Below are 12,044 nucleotides of genomic sequence, written 5' to 3'. Positions count from 1 at the left end.
GAAGAGCACTGGCTGCTCTTCCAGAGACTCAGGTTTGGTTTCTGTCACTCACATGGTGGCTCGCAACCACCTGTGACTCTGGTTCCCAGGGACCTGAAGTCCTCTTCTGGCATCCGAAGGCATTTGCATACATGTAGACATACAGACAAGCAAGTACACATACATACATACATAAAAATAAATTTAAAGGAAAAGAAAAGCAGAGCTTCTACTCCCAGGAGATTCATTAGCTTGAAGTTTGCCATTCCTAGACATTTGTTTGTTGGTCAAGTTTCCGAGCCTTGAAACAGCATCTCTAAGTCTCTTCCCACTAGGATGCCAAGAGCATCACCCCAGCTGTTACAACCAAAATTTTTCTAGACATTTTGTCTCCTTTGGAGTAAAATTGCCCCAAGCTGAAAACTTGTATAAACTAACATGCCAAACTTGATAATAATACACAGCCAAGGTTTGACCATAAGAAAAGATGGAAGAAGCCTTCCAAGAAAGTGGAGAATTTGAGCCGAATCATTAAAGACATGCAGAAACTAGCCAGTTTTACAGTATTTCTGAAGAATTCCAGATGGGAGAAGGCAGAAAGACAAGATCCAGCCTGGTCCATGTGCAGGGTTGAGCCAGGCACATGAAGAGGTTGAAGTGTAAAACCAATGAGTGGAAATCACTGAGACTGGAGCTTTAGGGATATATTGGGCTGTGCAACAATACTGGGGAGCTATTCCGTGTCAGAGCAATCAGGCTTTATCTTATAAAATATGAATGACTGCAACAGCCTATCAGGGAGAATTGCGCATTGACTAGGTAGTTACTGTAAACCCATCATGATATAAAAACTAGGGATGTAGCGATTGTGCCTATGTTGTATGTTTTAAATCTAGCACAAACTAAGAGCGATCACTGGTGTCTGATTAACATGTATGGAATGAATATACCACCCTCACTGTATGTGTGGTCCTTCTCCAGCACGGAATGATGGAATTGGTTTGCCCCAATGTAATGGCAAAATGCTGGAGGCAGGGGAACGGTCAGGATGTAGTGAACTATTACGAACGTCAGAGATAATAGGCAGGTAAGTGGGGCACTATTGAAAGCTAAGACACAAGCCCATTGGCGACATTTGTCCCTCTAGTTAGTGTCAAACCTTGTGTCAGATCCTGCCTAATGATCTAGTCCTGTCCAGTACTCGCCTGTCTTCGCTATTTCTTAGCTTCCCTCTCTCAAGCTGCAGATTCTTCACCTGTTAAGTGCTCTTCAACACCCACCTTGTCTTCCTTGAGTTCTCTGGCAAGCAAATGAGAAAGTCGGAAAGTTGCTTAGGCAACATAAACGATCATGAAGGCCCGGGTTTAAAGGGTACATGGAAATAAGTGTTGATTCCCAGCATGGCATGTATTTATGTCATTTCAATCCCTTCTTAAAACTGCTCCCCGGTGCTCATGCATAAATGAGTTATTGATTGGGTTTCGGTGTAAATAGGTAGAATTGAGGTCTCATCAAGGTAAACACAGGGAGAGCGGTGACTGTGAAGAAACAAGCACTGGGTGACAAAGGCTTTCAGCATTTGAATCCTCTCTTTTCACTCTGTAACAAACGCACCAACTAAAAGGGAGAAATGCTAACTACCTTGCAGGTTTTGCAAAGTCATTGAAAAATACAGCAATCTTTCTCTCCCACAAATATGAAATAGGGGAAACTTAATGGAGCCCTAACAGAATTTAATGTATATGGTTCTTGCAAGTGAGTCAAGCATATATAGATTTTATGTCAAAAATTTCCATGCTATTAGTAAATATGTCTCACGTCGGGATTTTGTCTTTATTTACAGAGACGTGGTATCTATTTTTTTTTAAATAAGAGACTTTTATGCAACCAATGAGCCAAGAGTGTCCCCTTTTCAATCTCGTCCTACGTTGATGGCCCATTTCCTCTCTCTTTAAAGGAAATTTTAATATATATATTTTTGTATTGTACACCATATGCCCTCACAGGCAGCATGTTGTCATTTGGGATTTTAATTAGAAACCCCTTTATTTCCTTCCTTTATGTCTCAGACATCTGGTTTAAAATACAACTGACCTTCAGGAAAATGCCAGAGGCTTTCTTCTTTCCCTCTCTCCTTCCCTCTCTCCCTCCCTCCCTCCCTTCTTCCCTCCCTCTCTCTCTCTCCCTCTCTCTGTCTCTCTCTCTCTCCAAGTATCTGAATTTAGCTTACCAAACGGCTATCCCATAGTTCCATGGCCTACACAGTGCTACGAAAGGATCAGCCATTTCTGCAAAATAAATTAGTTTTGCTTTCGCTCCTTCACCTCTGCAGCACGGCGCCTCCCAGCTTCTCCATGTCAAGGGTATTTATTTTAGCAAATGAACAAAAGTCCGCCGCTCAGGGTAAATTCAGTCACAGAGTGACTGAGTCTGTCACCAAGTTCTCCCACCGACTCAATAAATATTCTCTCCTTTGTCTTTCACCTGTTTGCCTGGAATCTTAAATTCCTTTTTATCCTGGAGGCTGGGAGCCAGATTTTTCACACATCCCAGGTTCCAATTACATGCAGACTTATGAGCCTGGAGTCTCCATGGGCGTGTGGATGAAGCCATATCCTGCTATGTATTTCTTCTAGTATTTTTGTTATTAAAATTTATTAGTTTTACTCTTTGTTCAGGCACTCATTTACATAGAATGAAACACAAATTTTCAGAGCGGGCATAACCAGCTGCCTTGAAAGCGAAAAAATTTTCGGTTGTGCCTGCGCAGAATATCTAATTTTGAGGAAAAACAACTTTCTTTCAAGAATTCCAACAGGAAATTATCAGAAGTATAGTCCCCTGGAACTCAGTGATGTGACGTGTCTTGTAATTTCATTAGGATTTAATTAAATACTACATTCTGTGCTCTGTAAATGACGATTTTGGCACAGTATGATAAACAATTTCTTTTGGGTCCCAGTTCCTAGTCTGTTGAGAGCTTTTTGACTAATATTGTATTAGTTCTGGTGGGGGATTGTTTTGATCCGTTTGTTTGTTTTCCTGTCTTTCTGGATGCTTCCACATCTGAGACTTAGATTATCCTGGCAAAGACCACCCATTCCAGTGTTCGCTAATTGCTAGAAATTGCTAACAACTGGGGAATGCACTTTTCAAGTGAAGAGGGGGAATCCAAAGTTCACACCACAGACACCACATGCTGAAGGCTGGGTACTACCCAAGAAGGGAGCATCCTCCACACTGAGACTGAAATTACTCAAGCCATGGCAGGAGTGAGGGCTCCGCAATTAAAGTATGCATTATTGGTTCAAAGGATCCCAAATGGGTCCCCTGGAGCCACAGTTCCCAACACCCATGTCAGGCTGCTCACAGCTACCTATGATACCAGCTCCAGGGGACCTCCTGGGCTCTGTGTGTACCACACTCACAAGCACAGACACACATTATCTAACAATGAAAGCAAAATCTTTAGGAAAAATAAAAGTTCTCTAAACTGTCTTGATCTGGATTACCACTGCTGTGAGGAAACACAGTGGCCAAAGCAACTTGGGGAGAAACAGGTTTATTTGGCTTACACTTCTATATCACTGTTCATCACTGAAGAAAGTCAAGGCAGGCACTCAAAATAGGGCAGAAACCTGGAGGCAGGAATAGGAGTGCTGCTTACTTGCATGTTCCTCCTGGCTTTCTCAACCTGCTTTCTTTCAGAACCCAGGACCACCAGCCTAGGGGCAGCCCAACCCACAATAGGCTGGGCCCTCCCATCAATCAAGAACTAAGAAAATGGTCTACAGGCTTGCTTACAGCCCAGTCTTATAGAAGCATTTTCTCGATTCAGGTTCCTTCCTCTCAGATGACGCTAGCTTGTGTCTTGCTGAAAAAGCTGGCCAGCACATTAGCCAGTCAAGCTCAACCCTGTCTCGTCTGCAGAGATCACAATAAGGACTTGCATTTGTCTTTTCTCCTCTGCCTCCTGAAGTCCCTGGAACTTCACCAGGTGACCCACGTGTGTGTCTCATGGCCCTGCCTTTGGAGAGCCGGCAGCAGGACGTCGTCAGTCACACCTGATCTCCTCCGATCTGAATAATAATAAGGCAATATATAATTCAGGAAGACATACAGTACGAACTGAAAATCTGAGTGTTTATATTTTTTTTTCAACCAGATAATTCATCCACAGTACAAAAAACATTCTTACTTAATTCAAGGCAGAAGAACTTGTTTGACTCTGTGCATGAGAGTTACTTGGCAATATGTTGCACCTGTGAATAGTATGTTGATATCACGCTACTATATTAATGTGGGATAAGAGTTGTGAACTGTGCAGTCGCAAGTCAGTCATAGAGAAACCACACACATGACAGCGATCCCGTCCCATTTGATCACCTGGCTGTGCCACAGCCGGCACAGTTTGCATAACTCTGTGACATTAGCATAATGACAAAATTGCCTAATGGCGCATGTCTCAGGACATTGTCCCACACAGTGTGAGTGTAACTATGGAGAAACAAACCCAGTTCATTTCCACACAACCAATGCTGTTTCCTTCCGGGGACTTTCTAGCCATATAATCTCTTCCTGAGACGTGTCATCTCTTGGTGAAAGAATTTGGTTAGGACAATTTTATGCTCATTGTTCTGAAGGTTACCCTTTTCCCTTCTCTGGGGAATTAAGAAATCATTTATTTATTTATTTATTTATTTATTTATTTACTTACTTACTTACTTATTTATTTGCGTGTGTGTGTGTTTGCACGTGTGGGTGCGCATGCAAGTGTGTGTGTGTGTATGTGTGTGTGTGTGTGTGTGTGTATGTATGTATGTAGTTGGGGGTGTGTGCCAGTCTGTGTAGGTTCCAGAGAAATCAAATTCGGATCTTCAGGCTTGACAACAAACACCTTGACCTACTGATCCTACTGAGCTAACCCTCTTGCCCCAATTTTTTATCTTATACATCCTTTTGCTTCAATTCCTTCTCGATTTTGATGTGTTGAGATGCTCACTTCTAGAGCTTAATCATTTCAGATCAGTTATCACCAAACCATCTTCTTCTCCATGTATCACTTGGTGGCATCCATAGCAAATTTGAATATGTCACAGCAAATATGTGCACACCAAAACATCAATTTCCTCTGTCTTGGGAGCAAATCCTCCCATGCGTAGGCTCTATGATGGAAATTTCTGTGTGGGAATTTTTGATCTGTGGCCTTTCAACCTTGCCCTAGGTTTCAGGTTGTATGCTTCAGTGCTGTCAAGAGGGACAGAGTTAGAAAGGAAATGCACTACCAGGGGGACTTATGAGATTGGCTTACATGACGAGAACCGAGTAAGCCAACAATGACTGCTTGCACATTGGACAGACTAAGAACTCAGTAACTGCTCAGTCTGTCACGTTGCATGTCTCAACAGCCTCAATCTTGTGCTGAAGGTCTGTAGGATTCTTGGAGAACCACAGGTCTCCAGTGCTTAACGGAATATCACAGAAGATGAGTTCTGATGTGAGGGGAGGATGGTGGCGGTGGCAGTGGCGGCAGCAGTGTCAGAGGCAACATCTGATGGAGTAAGTCACAAAACAAAACAATCTCACGCAAACTCAGAACTAAGATTAATAAAAGGGTTATTTATTTAAAAGGAAAACCTTACAGATCACCGTCCTAGACAAAAGCCTCCTGCAGGAACAGGAAAAGCATCTGATAGTCAAAAGCGGAATCCGAAGGAGGCAAGGGAGAGCGAGGGCTGCCGCCGCTTATTTTTAAAGCGAAAGACACCACACCCCAGTGGGCTAGTACCTCAAAAACTATTGGTTGAAGGAGCAGAAATAGCTCCTGCAGCAAACATCGATGGTGCAATAAAGTAGGTACACTCAGCATTAGTGAAAGGAGGTGGGCAGGTCCCTTTCTCTCTGACCTTTTGATGTCTTGGCTTCTGCTGGAAGATGCTGGCCACTTGGGGTGGAAGGGTGCATTGTCCCTTCAGTTACCCCTTCCAGAAAGTTTTCTGCCCAGAGATATGTCTCTCAGATGACACCAGAATCTCATTTTGTAGATCCTGAAAATGGGCTTCCACAGTTTTCCCTTCTTTCTAGTCTTTTCAGGAATTCCGAAATACTGTACTGAGGTATTTCTCCTCTTCACTTCCCATGCTATTTTCCTGCTTACTTGCCAGTGTCCCATCTCTGGGACCTCAACAAAGACTAGCGATGTTCAAGTCAGCTACATCCCATGAAGGGGATCTCTGACACACCTCACATCTGCAGGAGAACACATTGCCTCCTCAAGGCCCAAATGTTTCTAAGTGGATTTCACAATACCCAGCCCACCTTCCCCATATGTAGCATTAAGATGTGCCTACTTCCTGCTGTCCAAGTTGATTTCATTCTTTTCTTATTTGATTGTTTTTTTTTTTCCAAGCAGATTTTGAGACGGGGGGAAATGTAGTGTTTTTATATTTAATTTATGTATCCGTGGGTTGGTATGTGCATGCTAGTGCAAGTGCCTAACAAGGCCAGAAGAGGGCACTGAATTCTCTACAGCTGGAGTTACAGCCATTTGAGAGCAGCCCAACCTGAGTGCAGGGAACTAAATACAGGTTCTAGAAGTGCAATTTTCACTCTCAACAGCTAAAACATCTCCTCAGGCTCCCCTTTCTTTGCTCTCTAAATTTTTTTTAACCTCAGGAAGACTTCTATCCTTTCAAACACTGTTTAAAGGCTTATATTTTATGTATATGAGTGTTTTCCTGCATGAGTGTATATATGTGTACCACATACATGCCTGGTGTCTGCAGCAGCCAGAAAAGGGAGGATGTATCCGCTGAAACTGGTGTTATAAAAAGTTGTGGCCCACCAGGTATGTCCTAGGAATTGGATCTGGGTCTTCTGCAGCAAAAGCAACAAGTGATCTTGGCCATGGAGCCTCCCTTTCAGCTCCTATCTTTTTTTTTCTTTTTTCTTTTAGTTAGGCAAAAAGAATATGTAAATGCAATTACAGTCAGATCCATGTTCAAAAACTACATTTAATATTGGTGATGAAATTATTATTTTAAAAGATGGCACTCACATGAGGTAAAATAAAGTACTTTCTATATGCAAGCAGTATAAATTTAGTGTTGTATGTCATTTGAATTTTACAACAACCTTGTGAATTGGGCAAATCATAAGTATTTAATCTGCATATGATAAATGAATAAGCCAAGCCCGAAAGCAAATATACAGCCTGCTCTAGTGAGAATTAAAACCAAATAATTTACATTCTAATAACATTTCTTCTGAATAACTCCATGTCTTAAAGCCTGTAATGTGTGCTCAAGGCAGAAGGGCATGTGATTCTTGACCTCTAAGGGAAATTTAAGAACTGAGTCCTGTCTTAATCAGGATCCCCTTGGTTAAAGTAACAAACTCCCCACTCAAGTCAGCTAACACAGATATGGTAGGCTGAATAATTGCCCTGAAAGCAAAAGGTGGAAGTAGGTGAGTCAGAGTTAGGGGCATGGAAGAGATGTGAAGATACCGTGAATGTATAAAGACTAGGGGCTAGGGATGTTGGCAACCTCAACTGCTAGAAAAAAATAAGGAAACCAGTCCTTCTTCTAGATTCTCCAAAGCGAACATAGGCCTGCTGGCATCTCAATTTTAACCATGTAACATTAGTTTCTGACCTCCACAACCCTGAGCAAACTTGCACTCTCTCAAGCTGCTATGTTCATAAGAACTAACTGCAGAAACAACAAGAAACTGATCAACAAGCAATCCCATTTCTTCGTATTCCTGGAAAGTCCCTGCCCAATATAAAGCATGGGGCTGTGACAGGATTTGCATTTCTTAAGTGTCTAGTGAACTTCTCTTTGTTGGCCCTCATCTCCATGCAGCTTGGAGATGCTTCTGAGAGCCTCAAGTCCCCTTCTTCCTAGTCAGGCACCTTAGGGACCACAGAGGGCTCTTCTCATGGTCACCCAACGGTGGCATACTGTGAGTTGACCAGTTGAGGTCAAGAGACAGTGGGATGAAAACAGGGAGAGATGGGGGGAGGGAGGGAGGGAGGGAAAGAGGGAAGGAGAAAGGGAAGAAGGGAGGGATGGAGGGAGAGAGGGAGGTAGGGAGGGAGGGGGAGGGAGGCAGGGAGAAAGGGAGGGAGGAAGGGAGGGGAGAGAAGTGCAACATGCTGTTTCTTTGCTCAGGGGACACCCCAGTGACAATGAAGAGCTGAGCAGTCCCATCTGTAATATCCCTGCTCTCTCTGATCATGTCTAAAAGAAATGGGCATGAACTACGTCCTGTTCAAAACAACACAGAAGCCAGGACAGGGCACCGAGATGAAAATAATTCCAGATTGCCATTGTTCCAAAAAGGTTATTAAAAGAATGAAATAGAAGAAAACTTTTGGTTGAAGTGTGGTCTTTTGTGTCCTTGGTCTAGAAGACCAAGCCTAGAATCTGGAGCAGCTTCCTCTGGCTTTCTGTTCTGCCTGGTCTCTGACACTTGGGACACATGGGCCAGTTTGATGACAGGAGGTGGCCTGTCTCCAAGCAGTGCCTAGAAGCTGATCTTTGGGAAAGTGGGGGACTGCCATTTTTGTCAGATGGTGAGTCTACAGCAGCGGGGACATCCAAAGAGCCCGGAGGCCCAGGACTGTGAGGAGTGGGGGCTTTACCTTTCCTTATAGCACATGTTTAACATCACCTCTGTTTAGCTGGGGTTTCTCCCATGCTTCGTTATAAGTGGCCTTGCAATTGAAAATAGATTCACTTCCCAAGCCCTGAAGCTACATTGTCTCACTGTTTTAATTGATGCAATGAAATTATCTTAAATCATTGCTTAATTCTCGGGCTGGGGAAGTGTCAGATTTCGCTGGACGTTGCTTGGCTGTGCTATACTTTTTCCTTTCTTGGATCAGTGACAAATCAATGTCATTAAGGACCAGAGGCCATGTTTTGAGCATCACACTAGCTTTTCCTTAGCAGCCAATATCATAGCAACCCGCTGTGGGCCTGTTTTTGTCAATTGACTTTACAGATGAGTCTGTTAGGGGAATTTGCAAGAACAGCATAATGGGGCATAACAAAAGGTACCTCATTTAGAAGAAACTTAGGTTGAATTCACATTGGGGCTCTTTGCATCCTTTCAGGCAATATTAGTGAGTCCATGCATTCACTAACACTGAGAAATAATGAGAGACAAACACTGGCAAATGACAGGAACGTCACAAAGTGGAGCGTATCTAAGGCAATTTGGAATGTGTTTTATATATTGACTGATCTTAATTTTGTGTGCGAGTGTATATTAAAATTATCTGTAAGTGATTCTGGTAAGCTTTCATGATGACTTAAAAGTTTTACTTTTGAAAGATACAATATTGGCTATTTTAGAATCATTGAAAAGAAACTCCATGAGAGGACTGGAAAGATAGCCCAGTGGGTAAAGTGATGGCCACATAGGCACCAAGACCTGAGTTCAAATCTCAAGAACCACATAAAGCCCCACCCAAGGAACAAAGGCATATAATTCAGGTGGGAGGCAGAGCCAGGATAATCCTCAGGCATTCACAAGGCAAAGAACAACAAAGAGACCGTGCTGCAACCAACATGGAAGGTGATGACCAAATGCCCCAAATGGTCCTCTAACCTCCACACAGGCCTCATAGTTCATGTACACCCATGCGCACACACACACACACACACACACACACACACACACACACACAACATCTTCAGTAGGCAATTTGGTTCAATTTCTGATATGATTACTTCTTGGGAGGCAGTCATGGTACCCATCATGGCTAATCATTCCACTTAGGTGGTGGTGGGGGTATGATCATGGCGTGAACCGCCCATGAAGCTGGCTGCTTCTGGAATTCAAGGTGACTGCAGGCACAGGGCAATGAATGAAGACTTCTGAGGTGCAACTCCAAGGAGTCTGGGATAAGGTAGCTTAAAATCTGACAGATAAATGTCCCTGCAGACGTTGAGAACATCTTCGTTATCCTTATCCTGGTGGCTTTGGCCTTGAAGCAAGGTAAAGGAGGTCAGAATCTCAACATAACCAGACTGCTATCACCTGTGTTTAGACAGATAGCCCTCAACTAAACAGCATGCCATTGTGTGGAGCTCAGCAGAAACCTGACAAATTATTTTAACCTAAAGGAGACAGACACGAACTGACCACAGTGATGCCAAGCTTTATCCAGCTCTAGCTGTCCATGTGGCATCTGAGTATTTGAATGGAGAGTTGATTTATTATTTTTATTTTTCAGCAAAAGCCACCTTTAGGTCCTTGTTGTAGCAGTGACCTCCTAACCCAATTTGATCTTTAGCACAATGATTCTTGTATCTTTGAGCACTTCTTTGTCTTTTGCAGTTCTCAACAGAAGGAATTAAATTTTAATTCAAAGAACCATTGAAATGAAGTGACAAAGAATTAGATCTCTATGCACATATGTGTGTGATTGTCTCTGTCTGTTTGTATCTCTCTTTGTGTGTGCATGGTTGTGGATGTCTGCATATGTGTCTATGTCTGTGTGTGCAAGTCTGTGTGTTTGTGGCTACGTATCCACGTGTGTCTGTGTTTGTCTGTGTAATCGTGTGTATCTGCATATGTGTCTGTACGCCTGTGTGTGTCTATGTCTATGTGTCTGTGTGTGTCTGTAGGTGTGTCTGTGTGTCCATATCATTGTGTATGCATTCATGCACGCCCTGGTTATCAGGAAATAAAAGTCTTTAGCTCTGCTCACCAGTTTCTGTCTGCTTTAACTGCTTCTACGTCTGACCACGTTGTTTGAGAATGGAGGATCTGCATCGCAAGGAAAATCTCAGAGGACCGTCTTGTCAGATGCTGTTTTTATTTCATCCCTGCTTTTCTTCTTCTGCCAGTCGTGGGCTGTGGGCACTCAGGCCCATTTTATGATCTGTAACAAAACGCAATAAAGGCTCTGGCCACTGGCTAGGTAAGATTCCTCTGACGAGCTAAGCAAGGGCAGGCTTCTCACTCTGTGCTGTTAATCTTGGCATCCCAAACCAACCACAAAAGCCTATTAATTGTTGCTCAGTTGGGGACGCTAATGTAAATTATTTCACTGACTACAGAATAGTTACAAACATATAATTCTATTATACCCATGCTAAACAATGGTATTCAGGGTTTTTTTTTTTTTTTTTGAGACTTCAAACACCTTCAGAGATTCAGTATTTACTTGGAAAACGTATTAAACCACTCCTAGTGACAGCCCTGTAGGATTCATCCTTCATACTCAGAATTTTTTCCTGATGCTGTCATTAGCATGTAATTGAAAGAAAAAGGAGGATTTCTCAGCACAGGCTCATCACTGTTTGAGAAGATCACATTTGCTTCTGAAAACATTTTATATATCAGCCTAACACGGGTAAAAATATCCATGGTTTCGTGTTTAGGATTCGGTCCTGGGGGTGAGTATTACTATATGCCCACAAAGGACTCTAGTTGACCACACTGCTTCTGAGCGTTGAGGGCTCCCTTGAATGCAGGCACAAGAAACACAAAGAGAGAACGTGACTGTGAGAGCTGCCATAGCACACAATTGAGTTTTCTTCCCCAGTGTAATGAAGGAGAAAGAACACTGAAAGTGGGATGTTTAGAGAAAAGAACGGGCTGAAGTATTTTGCATCCAGGCAAATTCTGTTTTCTTTTCATAGGGTCCCCAGAGCCCCTCTCCTCGAGCGTAGAGCATTGTTCGGGAGAAATGGTGCTTTCGTTTCTGAATCTCTGCAGCGGAACCGAGGTAGAAATGCTCTGGCCACTTCCACAGGCCAGCGGCTCTCATCCTGGGCTTCCGGGTGTTCAGGATGATAAGCCATCCATAAAGAGAGCGTGCAGGCGGTGGTCTAGACCCTCTTCCTCTGTGCGCTCTCCTATCAGCCTTTGCAGAAAGATGTGCTCTGTTTACTGTTAATCAGAGGAGGAGTAGACAGAGACGGGCAACCAGAAAATATTCACCCGTGGTACTGGAGAGATGGCTCAGCAACTAAGAGCTTGTACGGCTCTTGCAGAGAACCTGAGTTCAGTTCCTGTGCCCTTTGAAAGGCTAGTAATTCCCTTCT

Source organism: Myodes glareolus, chromosome 22, assembly GCF_982192425.1.
Source record: "Myodes glareolus chromosome 22, mMyoGla1.1, whole genome shotgun sequence".
Classification (NCBI taxonomy): Eukaryota; Metazoa; Chordata; class Mammalia; order Rodentia; family Cricetidae; genus Myodes; species Myodes glareolus.
The sequence above is the reverse complement of the archived record's forward strand: the minus strand, read 5'-3'. Positions refer to the sequence as shown.